The sequence below is a fragment of the Choloepus didactylus genome, chromosome 25 (assembly GCF_015220235.1).
Source record: "Choloepus didactylus isolate mChoDid1 chromosome 25, mChoDid1.pri, whole genome shotgun sequence".
NCBI lineage: Eukaryota > Metazoa > Chordata > Mammalia > Pilosa > Megalonychidae > Choloepus > Choloepus didactylus.
Genome location: NC_051331.1, coordinates 503,181 through 519,244, shown reverse-complemented (window position 1 = coordinate 519,244; position 16,064 = coordinate 503,181). Strand labels below are relative to the sequence as shown.

Below are 16,064 nucleotides of genomic sequence, written 5' to 3'. Positions count from 1 at the left end.
CTAAATGCAGTAGATCCTGAATTTAATTGTGTACAAACATTAGGGCTTTCAGTTTGCATACAGGTGCCTCTTTAACATTGTTTTTATTTGTTTGTTTTAGTCATGAACTATTCTTACTTCACATTTCACTAAATGAGAAACAGTCTGACGGCATGGAGAAAAATAACAGAAATCAAACTCTAAATTGTGACAAATATCATGATTTAATTCTTTTGGAAATAGCTTTTATAAGTTATTTTATTAGTGAACTTTAGGTGATTTGTAATTCATAGCTACTTCAGAGTCTACATAAGAAAGTATAACATATTAATGAAATGAGCATGATTTCTTTTTGATAGAAATATTTCTCAAAATCCAGCAGACTTTGCAGGGATAGTGAGTGTCACAGCCCAAGAGGGTCATGCCAGTCCAAAGGCCAAAGAAGACAATGAGCATTTTCTGATACATGAAGTTTAATTCAGGGCTTATTTACAGGGTGAGAAGTCATGGAGAGATCATGACGGATCTCTCAGGATGGGCAGGCATTGCGTTTGCAGGGAAGATAACTGAGCAATGCAAAAAGGGCAGAAAGCCTTTTATAAGGGTTTAAGACAAAGGCCTTCCTAAGGATGGGGGGAACACAGATGCAGGAATAGGTCATTCTGACCTGGGGGGTGGTGCAGGAAGGACTAGAATAACACTTGAGACAATTAACATAAAATTAACTAGAAAATAAAGCATGTAAATTGGCAGGGTTTTTTGTTGTGTTGTCTGTTTATTTTTAAAGACTCATTTAACTAAAATGGAGGGAGCATTTCTTCATTTATCTATACTGAAAGGTGCATCCACCTTGGCCCAAATTGTTGTCATTTCCTACATCATCACTGCCTATGATATTATTAATCCATTCCTATATACAAACACAGCAATATAACTGAACAGACTCTATTTTATGGATATTGCCTAGATTACCTATAAATGTGTATTGGAATGTTTGGGTTGCCATCAGATTTGGAGCCATATAATATTCCTTTGAAGAATGTGACTCAAATAACCACATTTATATTGATGGGCTTCAGAGAAAATATTGAGCTGAAAGTCTCCCTGTTTTTATTATGTCTAGCAATTTATCTCTTTACTCTGATAGGAAATTTGGGAATGGTTATATTGGTCATTGGAGATTCCTGACTCCACAATCCCATGTAGTATTTTCTGAGTGTGTTGTCAATCTTGGGTGCTTGCTATTCCAATAGTTGTCAACCCCAAAATGTTGGTCAGTTTATTGGCAGTGAATAAAGCCATTTCATTTCTGGGATGTGTGCAAAGATGATTCTTTTTGTTACTTTTGGGACTACTGAATGCTTTCTGTTGGCTACAATGGCTTTTAATCACTACGTAGCAATCTACAACCCACTGCTGTATTCAGTTAACATGTCACCCAGAGCCCACATGCCACTCATCATTGCTTCCTATGTTGGTGGCATTTTGTATGCTACTATACACACTGTAGCCACTTTTAGCTTATCCTTCTGTGCATCCAATGAAATTAGACGTCATTTGAGACATCCCTCCACCCCTTACTATTTCTTGTTCTGACAGTCACATCAACCAGCTTCTACTCTTCTACTTTGTTGGCTCTGTTGAGATAATCATAGTACTCATAGTCCTGAGCTCCTATGGTTTCATTTTATTTGCCATTCTGAAGATGTGTTCTGCCAAAGGGAGATGAAAACTCTTTTCCACTTGTGGTTTCCACCTAACTGCAGTGTCAGTTTGTGGTGGGACAATCTTCTTCATATATGTGAGGCCAAGTTCCAGCTACACATTGGACCATGAAATGATAGTGTCTCTGTTTTATACTATAGTGATTCCTATGCTTGATACTGTTATCTATTATTTGCTTTAAAGATGTTAAAGAGGTGATGAAAAATTTGTTTGAAAGAAATTGTTTCAAAAATAAACTGAATTTTTACATGGAACAAAGCAGAAAAGAATGTTGAAGATCATTCCATATTTCTGTGGTCAGAAACCTGGGAGGAAAATGTCTTGATTTTAGTTAATACTGTTTACATATTTTAGAATATTTCCAAATAAAGCATTAATAAGTCCTCCAATGCAGAATTTTAGAAATGTAGATAAATTGTGTCAGCTACATGCCTATGGCTATGTTTAAATTGATCCATATTGAATATTCATTGATAAACATATTGGTAACACTAGTCTTTATTTAATTTGATTTACATTAGCTATAGTGACAGGTCTTGCTATCAGGGTTTCATGACTTGATATAGCCTCACATTGTTTATGGTAACTCCTCAGCTTTGAATATGAAGTGAATCGTTCTTCCTGAATCCTGTGAAGAACCTCTCAAATGTTATTTTTTTACTCCATGTGCACTCACACTCTCAGATCCATCCTCCAGAGATATCTTTTGCAATGATTGGATCAACACTACAGATTTTTATTCCATTATTTCTTTTCCAGTGTCCAGTCACAGAAGTTGATAGCATCCATTCAGAATCTCTCCAATATATTGAGGTGATATTATACTATGTATTGAGTGTATAATTAAGGTTCTGGAAAAAGACAAATAAATACATATTTATTTAGCTTTATTTGTTTGGCTTTGTTTTGTTTTGTTTTTGTTTTTGTTTGTTTGTTTTTGGTTCTGAGATTTGTTTACTTGCAGAGATACTAAGAGTGGAAATTTACTTTTATTTCAATGAAATAAATTCACTGTTTTACCAGCTGGGATGCTTGTCCTATGACTCCACCAAATCAATCTAATCAGAAAAACTAATGAAAAAGTTAATTCCAAAGTATGAAGTTGAAATACAATCCAATAATTATCAGTATCTCAATCTCTAATCAATTATGCCAAGAGAATTCATACATCTCTATTGGAATGACATCTTTGGCAGCAGACTGTGGTTTAAATATATACTAAAAATTCCTCTAAAACACAACAATAAACAAATTTTCAGAGACACAACACTAGCTATAAAGTGGATAACATGTTGTCTTATAAAGAAATTAACCTACTTGTCACAGGATTTTAAATTTATTTCACTGAAAATGACCTTTTGAGATAATTTTCCTGGAATAATGGGCAAAACTACTTCAAAAGTGTTTCAAAATGTCCAACTCATACAATAAATTATTTGCAACACTTCAGGATCATTTTTTAAGGCATCTACCACTATAATAAGTGTTTCAAAATTGTTAAGGTAAACTTTCAGCCAACTTGGTCCCTAGGTTTATCAATTTCTTTCAAATCATCAAAAATAATATTTTTATAGGGAAGAGGTGAGCACTAGGAGAAAGGATGCACTCACTTGTGACTAAAAATATCTGGCCAATAACTCGTTCAACAAGAAAAAAATGGAAATCATGCTAACATGCTTAAAGTTCCATTAACACCCCCCCATACCTTTTTTTCCCTAGAAGTAGAATAGGATTGGTAAGAATTAGCACTCTCCAATCATTTTCTCTCTTAAAGGTCAATATAAATATTGGTATATTTAAGTCTAAAGTTAATAACTTTTCACTGTTCATACCTCAATTTAGTTATCTTTCACTCAAGTATGAATTTATTGATTTCCCTGCCCTCATGAAACCTTTTCTTTGCATCATATGTCACTGGCATCATTTAATATTTTTTGTTGTGAGTATTTGTTTACTATCTAGCTCTACCACTACACTGACCCTGTAATTTGCATAAAGACAAGAATTGTTTCTATTTATCCACACAGTTGTATCCTCAGGGCATAACATACTAACTGGAACATATATTTTATTTATAAAATATTTTTTGAATGAATGGCAAGTCAAGGAATAAGTAATAATAGCAATTGTTAGCATTTATATGCAGCTTTTTATTTGCTCATCTTATATAAGTGAATTACAACATTAATCCTCAAGACAACTTTAAGAGGAGGTTCTATAATCATCTATAATTATAGTTGAAGAAACAGAAGAATATAAACTCTAAGGAGTAAGTGCACATAGCTCTTATGAGTGATTCACACGTAAACATCAAGACTATAGAGTCCTTGCTTTTAAGCACTTTACTATATAGGCCTGCATTATTAGGCCTCCAGAAAATTCTGTATGAAGTGGCAAAGGTCTACATTTTGTCTATAGTAGAAAAAAGTGAGAAACAGGAAAGTATGTAAAATAATTTGGAAACTTGGTTTCCACTGGATTTGAGAAATCATTCCATTGGATGGCATGTGTAGCACTTGCAGTTTTTGAGCCTGGGTTATCAACAATTTGAAGACATTAAAGGAAGTAGAAGAAGCAGAATTAGGAGTAATACAAGAAAAATGAGAAGAAACAAGAAAAGAAGCAGAAGGAAGAGGAAGAGGAGTAGGAGAAAGAGAAAGAGAAGAAGGAGGATGGAGAGGAGGGGCAGGTGGTGTAGAGAATAAGGATGAGGAGGTGAGGATGGGAGAGGAGAAGATTTTAAAAGTAAATTAATAATATACATTATACCTACAAAGATTCTAAGTTCCACTACATTTTCAAGGTGTGGAACTAGAATCTCAGATAGATATTGTACTGGCAAGGTATAGTGATCCAGAAAGAAAGTAACTGAAGCCACAGCAGTGAATAATATTTAAAATGAAATATGGAACTTCCAATTCTACTTAGGATGTAGATCTGAAGGAACATTTCATCAACCCTAGCAATGTTAAAGAGACATTAATATATTTAAAAAACCATAACTTTTCATGAGCCCACCAGAAAGATGAGGTTGGAAACATCCAAGAAAATCAGAATACCAAAGGAAGACAAGCCCCTCAAAGAGGAGAGGGGCAAATTTACTGTTTCTCCTTTGTCAGAGGGTGGGAGAAAGATGTAGCCACTGTACAAGCACATAGGAAGAATACAAATAAATTATAAAGACTTGCTAAAGCCAAGTATGGGCTGGAATATCAGCTGGGAAAAGCAAGCCCTAGAATTGAGTGGTTTGCATTCATTCTCAATATCTCCACTGCAGTCTTTTCTACGTGCTCATAAAAAATGCAGGGTTGGCTAGGGGTCCTTCAGACAAGGTCACTGCAAACAGAAATTCCAAATATCCTCCTCTTCCTCTCTTATTAAATGAGGAAATGCTATTATTTTACCAACATCAGCTTCATTTTTATTTTAGTGTTCCCTAAAGACAGATAAAATTTCTTGAGATACTCACAGAATTGCTCCTGCTTTCTTACAGAATTCAACTGAATGGTAAAATTTTGCTTCCTTATACTGTCTCAATAACCACCCAGAGCCTAAATCCTATAATAATATTCTTTCAAAAACTCCCTTATTAGAAATCACACATTTCTTCATAGTGTGTGTTCTGTCTCACTGCAATGAGAAATAAAACCAAATTGTTCATCCACAGGTGCTGCAGGTAGTCTATGGCTAAAGAATGCTGATAATTACTAGGTTAAGAGATCTAGTGCAGAGGACAAAAACAGGTATGGATACATGAAAAATTTCATTATAAGGATGGAATCTAGTAGGTGGTGTCCAAAGAAATGGTAGAAGTAGAAATTTTAGATCACACACATGTAAAATATAAGAAACAAAGAATTCCAGTGACAGGATTATCAGTAGAAACAACACAGCTGACCAAAGAATTAGTGAACTTGAAGATAAGCAAATAAGAAATAACCAAATAGAAAGATATTAAAGAAGAACAGGCATGGGGAATAATGCCCAAGTGCTGTGAGACAATATCAAATATTTAATATACATAGAGTTCTACAAAAAGAATATAGAAAGAGTGCATCAGAAGGAAATACTATGGGAAACAATGGTCAAAACTTTTCTACACATAAGGACAGACATCAAATCACAGGTCCAGAAATGTCAGAAGACACTGGGAATAATTACTATAAATACAAAATCAATCAAAAAGCAATATGCATAATCATCGCTCTCACTGCTAAAAAACAAACTCAAGTAGAAGTTTAAGAAGCAGTTAGGGGAAAATGCATGTCACATGTAGAAGAAAAATGATGAGAAGTTATACACCTTGTCATCAAAATAATAGAAGCTGAAAAATGATAGAGAAATGTGTTTCAACTACTGAAAGATAATACCTATGATTGCAGAATCCAATACCCACTGAAATATCTTTCAAACATAAAAACAAAGACTGTTTCAGGAAAATTAACACACCTATACAAACCCACTCAGAGAAATAATTTATAATCTGCAGATCTATGCTTCTAAAATTTTGCAGGCAAAAGGATTATGATATCAGATGAAATGTATTGTCTAAAATAAATGATAACACTAAAAATGTAAAATTGAAAGAAAATATATCAGGTATTGGAATTTTAAAAATTTATTTGATCTAAAAATACTTGACTGAAGTAAAATTAGGCTGGTGCATTGTGGGGCTTCAGCTATACATAAAAGTAAAGTTTATGACAAAAATTGTGCAATGAAAGCATAGTTAGTAAAAGAAGATCAGAAATACAGAAAGTGTATGCAATTATAAGGAAAGATAAATGCACTTGCAAGGTGAGAAATAACTGAAAAGGCATATAATTAAAAATTACGTGAAGGACTTACCTTTAATTGTAAATCAAAACAAAGGGGAATAGCAATAAATAAAAATTATATATAAATATATTTCAAAGCAAAATCATCATACTAATGTAATTTTATTTGGTACTGATACATTATAAGGCACAATTTAAAGTAAATTTAGAAAATATAAATATGCAGATTTGAAATATATTAGTTTTTAATTAGCAGAATATTACTAAATATTTTACTCCTGAAATAGAGGTTGAACTTTACACATTCAAAAACATTTAGGAAAATAGATACAATTTTACAAAGAAAATCTTAATATAAATTTCAAAAAACTCAAGTGTTATAATCACATTGATTGAAAGCAAACAGTATGTCTAACTACAATGACAAAAGTTTAAATAAAAAATCAAGTACATCAGGTACTTAGAAAAATACTGCCTTAAATAGCAGTGACAAAACTGGATTATCTTATTTTGTAGAGGATATTTTCTGTAAAAATGAAACTTTAACACTCTATCTTACTAAAATTTAAGAGATGCCAAAAAATAATAATTTCTTGAAAATTCTTAACTTTACACCTTTCCTCTCTTAAAAATTTTAAAATAAATAAGCCAAGCATTAACTCAAGAATTTGTTTATTGTTAAGGAACTTTAAAAACATTGTGAAATCAGGATGAAGGGAATTATTTTATGAAATACATAGAATTTCACAAAGTATTTTATGCATCTTATAGACATGTCAAAGAATGACAGGTTTTTCAAATAGTTAGCAATTAGACACTAAAGATATATTATTGCATGCAGATTTTTAATCTGGCAAATTTACAAAATTTCAGGTCCTAAAGTTTTGCAAGAGAATATTCTGCCAGTTTACCAAGTACACAGTGATCTCACAGGTTTAAATGACAAAGGAATTAGCAAAGGTTATTTGGAGTGTGTTATTACAAAGTAAACACTCTCAACTACTGTGTTATATATCATCAATAAATAGTAAATGGACTGGGTTTGGGAACTATCATCATGTCAAACTGAGCCATTTTCTATAATGAAAGTCTCTAGCATTGGAACATGCATGGGGATTTAGGTACCATAATTTAAAAGAGGATACAATGTTTTATTTTATTGCACATTAGTTGCTCATATAAAACACAAATATTTAAACATGTTTAAGATGTTTAACACAAATAGCATGATTTCCAATTTCAAAATGGATTTCTAAAAGCATTTTCCTGGAGATATTCAAGATCATGTTTGGTCAAGTAAAGATGGCTCAACAGAAACACAAACTAAAAGATTCATGTATAGACAGAATCTAAGTAAATACACAAATATAACTGGTAAAGAAGATGGGGTAAAATGTTCAGCCCCACTGTCATTTAAGTTGCCTAGAGCCCTCTCTCCTCTGCATGAGCCTAATGAGAGCATTTTTCACTTCTGTGTTCCTAAGAATATAAATGAATGGATTCAGCATGGGGACCACCATAGTATAAAACATAGAAGCCGCTTGATCCTTTCCCAAGGTGTAGGACTGTTTTGGTTTTAAATAAGTAAAAGTTGGCAGAGCTGTAAAAGATGGTGACTCCAAGGAGCTTGCAGGCACAAGTAGAGAAGCCATTGTGCTTTCCCGAAGTGGAAATAATTTTCAGGATAGTAGAAAGAATGGACCCAGAGGGACACAGAGATTGTGATAAGAGACACCATTGCAGGTATGCTGCCAAGAATGAATATTATTATTTCAGTGTCACAAGTGTCTGTGCAGGACAGGGCTAAAGTTGGGGTTATGTCACAGAAGAAGTGATAGATTACATTGGAGTTGCAGAAATGCAAACTGTTTATTTCAACAATACTGACTGATGATTCAGTAGAGCCAATTAAATAGGACCCAGTGATGAGGATGTGGCAGACTGCCATGGACATGAAAACTGGGTAGTGTAAAGGATTGCAGATAGCTACATAATGGTTACAAGCCATTGAAAAGAGAAGGAAAAAATCAATGACACCCAGGAAGACAGAAAAGTACATCTGGGTGAAGCAGCTCATGAATGAAACATACTTTTTGGAAATCAGTAAGTTCTCTAAGTTTTTAAGTGTGATAACCATTGAGTAACTGAGGTCAAGGAATGACAGGTGACTGAGGAAGAAATATATGGGGATGTGAAGCTGAGGATCTAGGCAAATTATCAGTATCATCCCTGCATTCCCTAAAATAGTAATCAGATATATCAGAAGAAACAACATAAAGAGGACCCATTGGGTCTCTTCAGAGTTTGTCAATCCCAGAAGGATGAAGTCAGGCACATTTGTATTGTTCCTGCTTCCCATAGCATTCAACCTTTGTAAACTGTTGAGAAATCAAAGTTGATAGTTAACATGAATGACTTGAAAAGGCTTTTATTTATATGGATGATCTGGAATTTTAAAAAATTTATTTGGTACTTCTACAAATTGATAACAAATAGTAATTTGCAAAATATGACTGAAAAAATCTTAGTGTTGGCAAGTACAAACTATGTATAAGTCATCATTTGAATATTAGATAATAGAAGTTCCCATATGTTGAATAATTGGAGTCACAGGGTTATAAATGCTTGCCTTCATTAACACATTTAACCCACCTGAAAATATACCATAAGTGCTACTATTATCTACAGTTTTCGATAAGAAAAGGGCAGAAAATGTTTATGTAACTTATCCAGAGCCAGAGCTATCAAATGCTGACACTGTCATTCTGCAGAAATAGGGGATTCCAGAGAGCATGCTCATAACACTATAAAACTGTTTGTAGTTAATTTCAGCTAAACTGAGAAAAATATTAGATATGTAATAACCAATGAAAGGAAAAGTAAATGAGTCACTTACTTTTATTTTACTTTTATTTTGTAACCTGTATTATTTAACACAAATAACAAATAAATATCAACCTTAGGGGATTTTAAGAACACATATAATTTTAATTTCTGGAAGTTAGGTTGTTTTACCACATTGACCATTATAAATCAAATTTCTTCTAAAATTATCCTTCCAATTTATGTACATTGTTTGTGGGCTCAGATTCCATTGATTCTATATTTCCATTTCCACAAGCCCTGGCACTACTTCAGTGAGGCCTCAGTGATATGTATATGTATATGCATATTCTTCAATTAAGGCACCCATTTATTTAGATTTGAATTAAAAACCCTTTAGTTTTGAGAATGATACTTACCATGAACAAAAGCTGCTAAAAAAGTTTCTTCCAACAATATCTGTCTAGAAATTTGTCAACCTAATTTTTTTTCACACAGATAAAATATATAAACTATGTAAGTAGGCCAAAATTCCCGAGACAAAATATCTGCTACCTTTGAAATAAATTAACTTAATTTTCTGTGCACACATTTTTGTTTTAACCTAAGGTAAAAATAAATCTACCTGAAATTTGCATTCAGGTTCTGGGCAACTAGAAAGTTCACCGAGAAGTTATGTCTCACTAGTATACCAGTTAGCTACTGTGAACAAAACAAGTGAGGCATCCCTTGCCTTTCACCCTGACAATACCACAGTCTCTTTAATATTGAGGACTGCTGACGCAACAACCTTTGGTGATCCTTGGGGACCAATTGCCAAGGATTGATGCCAGACATGCTTCCAAGGTTAAAAGTTCAAGGAATAATGCATCCACTTTAGTTTTGTACCAGAGGGTTCCTTTCCACATAGACACCTCATAATTTTGAGCATGATTGTTTGGTATTCGTTGTGATGCTCTAATTTTTTGACTGGGTAACAAAGATATTTTAGAGAAATACTTAATTACAATGTGACAGAAAGGCAAGATCAGAACTACCAGGGATGGAATAGCACATTTTTCAAAATGAAACATTTTTATAATTACAACTATGACATTATTATAGGAGTAAACATTGGTCATTACACAATAATTAGAATACAGCAAAATTCAAAGAAGAAAATAAAAATCATTCATAATTTAAATGATCCAGTTTCATCTCCTAGCTCACTACATCTTTTTCTGATGTTTTTGTCTCTCCTCTCATAGATTATTCTTCCTGTTTTCTTTAGGGGGGGGGATTATTATAGAATGGGTCTATGACTCTATTTTTTTCTTTATTTATATAGGTGTATTCAATTTTTGACTTTCTAATTCATTAATGTTATTTTAGTTTCATCACTTTTATTTTCTTTACCTTTTTAGATTGAATTCAGTGCTCTTTCTGTAGCATACTCATATAACTAACAATATTACTTGTTTTTTTACTTGTATAAGAATACAGGAATTTAATGCTTCTATAAATCAGGTAAGCACCACTTTATCTTGTCTTATATTTAGTGTCATGCATGACCTACATTGCTATTCATTATATAAATAGTGTAGAATCAAATTTTTGTCTCCTATTTGACCAACAATAACTTAAGATTGTGTTTTTAGCTTTATTCATTTTTAATTTTCAAGTTGAACAGTATTTCAGTTTTTATATTTTGAAATTGATTTTATATTAAATTGCATTGTTGTCAAAATGAGACTTTTTTTAAACATTGGAAATTTATTGGAATACATGGATTAATTGTAATAAAACTGTATAACAACACATAGATGCTGAGAAAGTAAGGTTTGAATGTTGATATGCAATTTTAGTCTTCTCAATTTTATTTGATATCAAATTTATAAAATGTGGTTTACTTGTTGGATTAATCACACACTAGATGATTTTAGACTATTGTGAGTAGAAAGGGAATCTAGAACCATATATTTTTTTCTGAGCTATTTTGAATGTTTACATTTATTTTGAAGACTCTCAAGCTATAATTCACCATAATCTCAGGACCATGTATCTGTCAATTTTCTGGATAACTCATTTTTGACTTGAAAGTATTTTATTTATGTTCATGCTCAATGGGGAGACAGAGTTATACACATTTAAAATTTATGTTTATATATATGTATCTCTGTCTATATATGTGTATGTATATATTTATTTCTCCCAGTATAGAAAAATTTAAAAGTTTTGCATTGTCTAAAGATAACTATCTTTTGTTTTTGGCCCAGTTTTAAGTTAGTTTCTACAATAACCAGTCATGAGTCCTCTTTCTAGGCCTCTTTTTCCCTCCGTAAGGCAGAAGTACTCAATTAAATAAACTTTAAGCTTCCTTCAGGCTCAAGACTTTACTAAATTCATGTAGATATCATTAAGCAGAGCACTGACTTGTGGCCCTAGAGGGGCAGCTCAGAACAGAGTGGCTCTAGTGTTAATTAAGAAATCTATTGTTTTACTTAACATATCGAAGGTCTACCCTCTGTCTTGCTCAGGAGTGGCCATCAGGACTTTCAGGAGGGCTTTGTTTCCCCTTTGAGGTTTGTGGCCTAGAGGCCAGTTTCTGGAGTTTTACCTTTAAAAATGCCCTAGCAGCAGATATCAATGACCTCCATCTGCCCGGAAGCTCAGTCTTGCAGGTGTTGACTTTGTGGACTAGCATGCTCCTAGTGTACAGGTGGGTGTTGTTTGCTGTGGCCATTGTTGTCTAAGTATGGAAAGTTGCCAAAAAGTTTTAAAAAGTGAATTTTGTAGTCATTGCTGACAACAAGATATAATTGGATAGAGAAAGTTGTAGAAAGTTTGATGGGTGGATTCTCTGTTCTGTTTCTGACTGCAAGCCCTATATGGATGTGAAAAGTTGTGGAAAGTTTAAGGAAATAGGTTTCGTATATAGTCTTCTGAATGAAAACCCTAAATAAATATAAAAAGCTATAGAATGTGAAAGTAATTTTTACTTGTCATAAACAATGCTAGCTAAAGCTGATAAGCTTGTCTAAGGAATTATAATTTTGTTCTATTTAGCAGTTATAAAAACATCCTAAAGGCTAGACAATATCCTCACTGTCCATGATCTGTATGATGTTGGACAGCAGTGGGATGTTGGTGGTCATGGTTTTGACTGCTCTTAGAGAAAATCCATGGATTGAGAAAATGGCAAAGTTTGCTTGTCAGTCACACTGCTTTTGCTCTGATGCTTCTTGGAAAGTGTATGTGATTAGCTGTGGGTCAGAACTTCATCTACAATGGGGAGAAACTTTCAGAGGGTGGCAGTAACCCTAAAGACTGAAAATATAATGGTATCCCACCCCTTATCCAGAAGCTCCTGAAAACTGGACTCCTAGTCCCTTTTCAGTCTCCCTGTAATACCTCTATCCTGCCTGTAAAGAAGCTAAATGGGATGTAATGGTTAGTGCAGGACATCAGAGCTGTGAACAGCCCATTCACCCTATAGTTCCCAATACTTACATCCTTCTTAAGAAAATTCCTAGCTCTACCCTGTGGCACTCAATCCTTGATTTAAAAGATGTCTTCTTCTGTATAACTCTACAACCAAACTCCCAGTTTTGTTTGCCTTTGAACAGCAGGGGCCAAGGGATTATATTCCAATGAGCTAATTTGGTTAGTTTTAACTCAAGGGTTTAGAGACAGCCTCTTACATTTAAAATCTAGCACACTCCTTCAATATGCAGATGATTTACTAATATGTAGTCCCCCTCGAGAAACCTCTCTAACAGACACCATTACCATGCTTAATTTTCTAGGTGAATGAGGGTATCAGGTTTCAGCCTCTGTGATGGTTTGGTTCATGTGTCTACTCAGCCAGGTGATGTTACCCAGGTGTCTGGTCAAGCAAGCACTGGTCTAACCATTACTGCAAGGACATTTATGGCTGGTTAATAAACCAGAAGGCTGGTTTATCAAATCATCAGTCAATTGCTTGTATCTGTGGCTGATTACATCAAGAAAGGAATGTCTTCCTCAATGAAACAATTCAATCAGCTGAATTAAACCCAGTCATTGAAGACTTTTAAGGAAGAAGACAGAGAACTTTAACTTCTTCTTTAGCCAATCAGCCTCTCCTGTTTATCAAAGACCTTCATTGGAATTGCCAGCTCACTGCTTGTCCCTATGGAATTTGGACTCATGAATCCCCACAGCTCTGTGAGAAAATTTTATAAAATCTCATATTTACAGAAATCTCCTGTTGGTTTTGTTTTCCTAGAGAACCCTAAGTAATACATCTTCTAAAGCACAAAGTGCCTTACAAAAGGTCCTTTACCTTGGGCTTGTTTTCACCCTAGGGGAGCACTCTTAGTCATCTGAGAGAGTCTAAGCCATTCTCTCACTGCCCACCCTGGGACCAAGAGATGGGTAAGAACCTTCTTAAGAATAACAGGATATTGCAAAATCTAAAAGCCTCAATTTAGAAAAATATATGTCATTTATATGAAGTTTCTGGTGGGAAGAGGCTAAACAGTACTCCTTTGGAATGGGGAGCAGAGCAAGCTGCTGCCTTCACTGTCCTTTAAAAAGCCCTTAAATGCCCACCTGCCTTAAGCCTGCCAAATGACCCATGTGCATTAGACAAGAATGTGTATTCTGCTGTTGATTGTTTCTTACACTTGTTTCTATGTCTGTAAACTGCTTATGCCTGCAGGGCAGTTTCTGGCATGCTGAGCCAGAGGTGAGTGAGTAACTTCAGTATTTCAAGCTGCCATCTGATAGACTAGCGCTGACATACAGGCACACCAGTATGTTGAGAAGGATTACTCTGCTCCCTCTGGCAGAGGTCCAGGGTCTCTCGGTGAGAACACAGGTTGTCTCCATACCATATCAGAGAGGAGGTGGAGGAAGTATCAGCAAGGATGCCCTTAGTGTATTCTACAAATTTTAAGCTCTATATTCTTGATTCAGCACTCACCCTTTTGCTGCAACCATCTAATGTTTTCTCAGAGCTCAGAAGAAGATGGCTATGCAGTTTTTGCTAGTTCAAAGATTTTCTGTGGGTACAAAAACCTAGAGTGCCCTATGCCAACATGCCAATATCTTGGCCAACCAGAAATCCAGGTGCTGCTTTATTTATACATTTTTTTTTATTTTAGTCTCTTGAAAATATCATTTATAATAGCTACTTAGAAATCTTTTTCTTCTTAGTCCAATGTGTGGCCCCCTAAGGGCAGTTTCTGCTAACTAGTTTGCTGGATTGCTTTTCCTATTAGTATGTTTCTTTGCAGGTCTTTTTGATGTTTGTTGAAACGTTCACATTATAGAAAATATACTGTAAGGACTCTGGATTCTGAATATTCAGCCTTATTAAATATTTTTCCTAAAGTGATTCTTCAAATTAACACTTCCATCAGTGTTTTATGAGAGTTCCAAATGCTCTATATCTTCACCAACACTTGATTTTCTCCACCTTTTTAAATTTTAGCCTTTTCGGTAACAGCATAATATCTTCTTGTGCATTTCCCAGATTACTAATGGAATTAACAACTTTACTTTCTTTTTTCTTTTATTTTGGTAGGAGGCATTTTGATGTCCATTTTGTGATGTGCCTATTCAAGTGTTTTGCCCATTCTTCTATTGCATTGTCTGTCTTGGTTTTAATCATATGTAGGCTATTTTTTATACATTTTTGTTATGAGATTTTTGTCAGTTATATATGCAATAAAACCATTTCCTCTGACTCTGTGCCTTTTCTTTTCATTCCTTAAATTGATTTTTAGTATTAATATAATTCAATGAATCATTTTCTCCTTTAATGGCCAGCACTTTTTGCAACTTGTTTAAGCGATTTTTGGCATATCAATTTAAAGTAGTCTTATTTGTATTTTATTTTTACTGTTCTACTTATTTTATTTTTACAAATAGTACTGTGTGAGATAAGCATCAAGACATATGATATTTATAAGTATGAAACTGACCACACACCATTATTGATGTAGGGCAATGCCTTTGACTACTTATTTGTATTTCTTTCTACTTTAATATTGCTTTGATTATCTTGGCTCTTCTCAAAGCCCACTCCCTGAAAATGCTGGCAGATTTTAGATGGGATTGCATTGAATATATAAATAATTTAAGTTTAACTAACATCTTTGATATATTGAGGCCTCCCATCTATGAATGTTCATGTTTCATTTTGAACTTTGAAATTTTTTGGCTTTGAAAATTCTACCTTATTTCAAAAATTTAATTATAATGTTCCTGATAGTTTGATGTTGTTTAATTGTGTTTTAAAATATTATTTTAAATTTTTGTTGTTATTTAGAAATACAATTTTATAATGACCTTCCTATGTTCATTTTTTATCTTAAACTTTGGATTTCTCTCTATATAATTATATCATATACAAATAATGACAATTTTGTTTTCTCACTTCAAATATAATGTATTTTATTTCTTTTTATACACTTATTGCCTTCTTTAGGACTTTTGGTACAGTGTTGAATAGAAGTGCTAATAGGGGGCATCCTGGTTTCATTTCTAGTCTCAGGGGAAATTTTCAAAAACTCACATAATTGCTTTATATACTTTGTCAATATTTAAGATGCCTTAAGTTATTGCTTTCAGAGATTTTTACCTTGTGTGTGTTAGTTTATGCTGTTAAAATATACTTTCTCTTAGTTTATGTGTTTTTGCAATAAATATTGATATTATATTGATTTATTTTCAAATATTAACTATTCTTATGTTTCTGGAGAATGCCCCCGTTGGCCATCAGTATCCATTCTA

General features: G+C 33.7%; 1 pseudogene; it reads left to right on the top strand.

Annotated features, from left to right (window-relative positions):
- The first annotated feature begins 957 nt into the window (after positions 1-957).
- LOC119520181 lies at positions 958-1,979 on the top strand (annotated as a pseudogene).
- Positions 1,980-16,064: the final 14,085 nt, after the last annotated feature.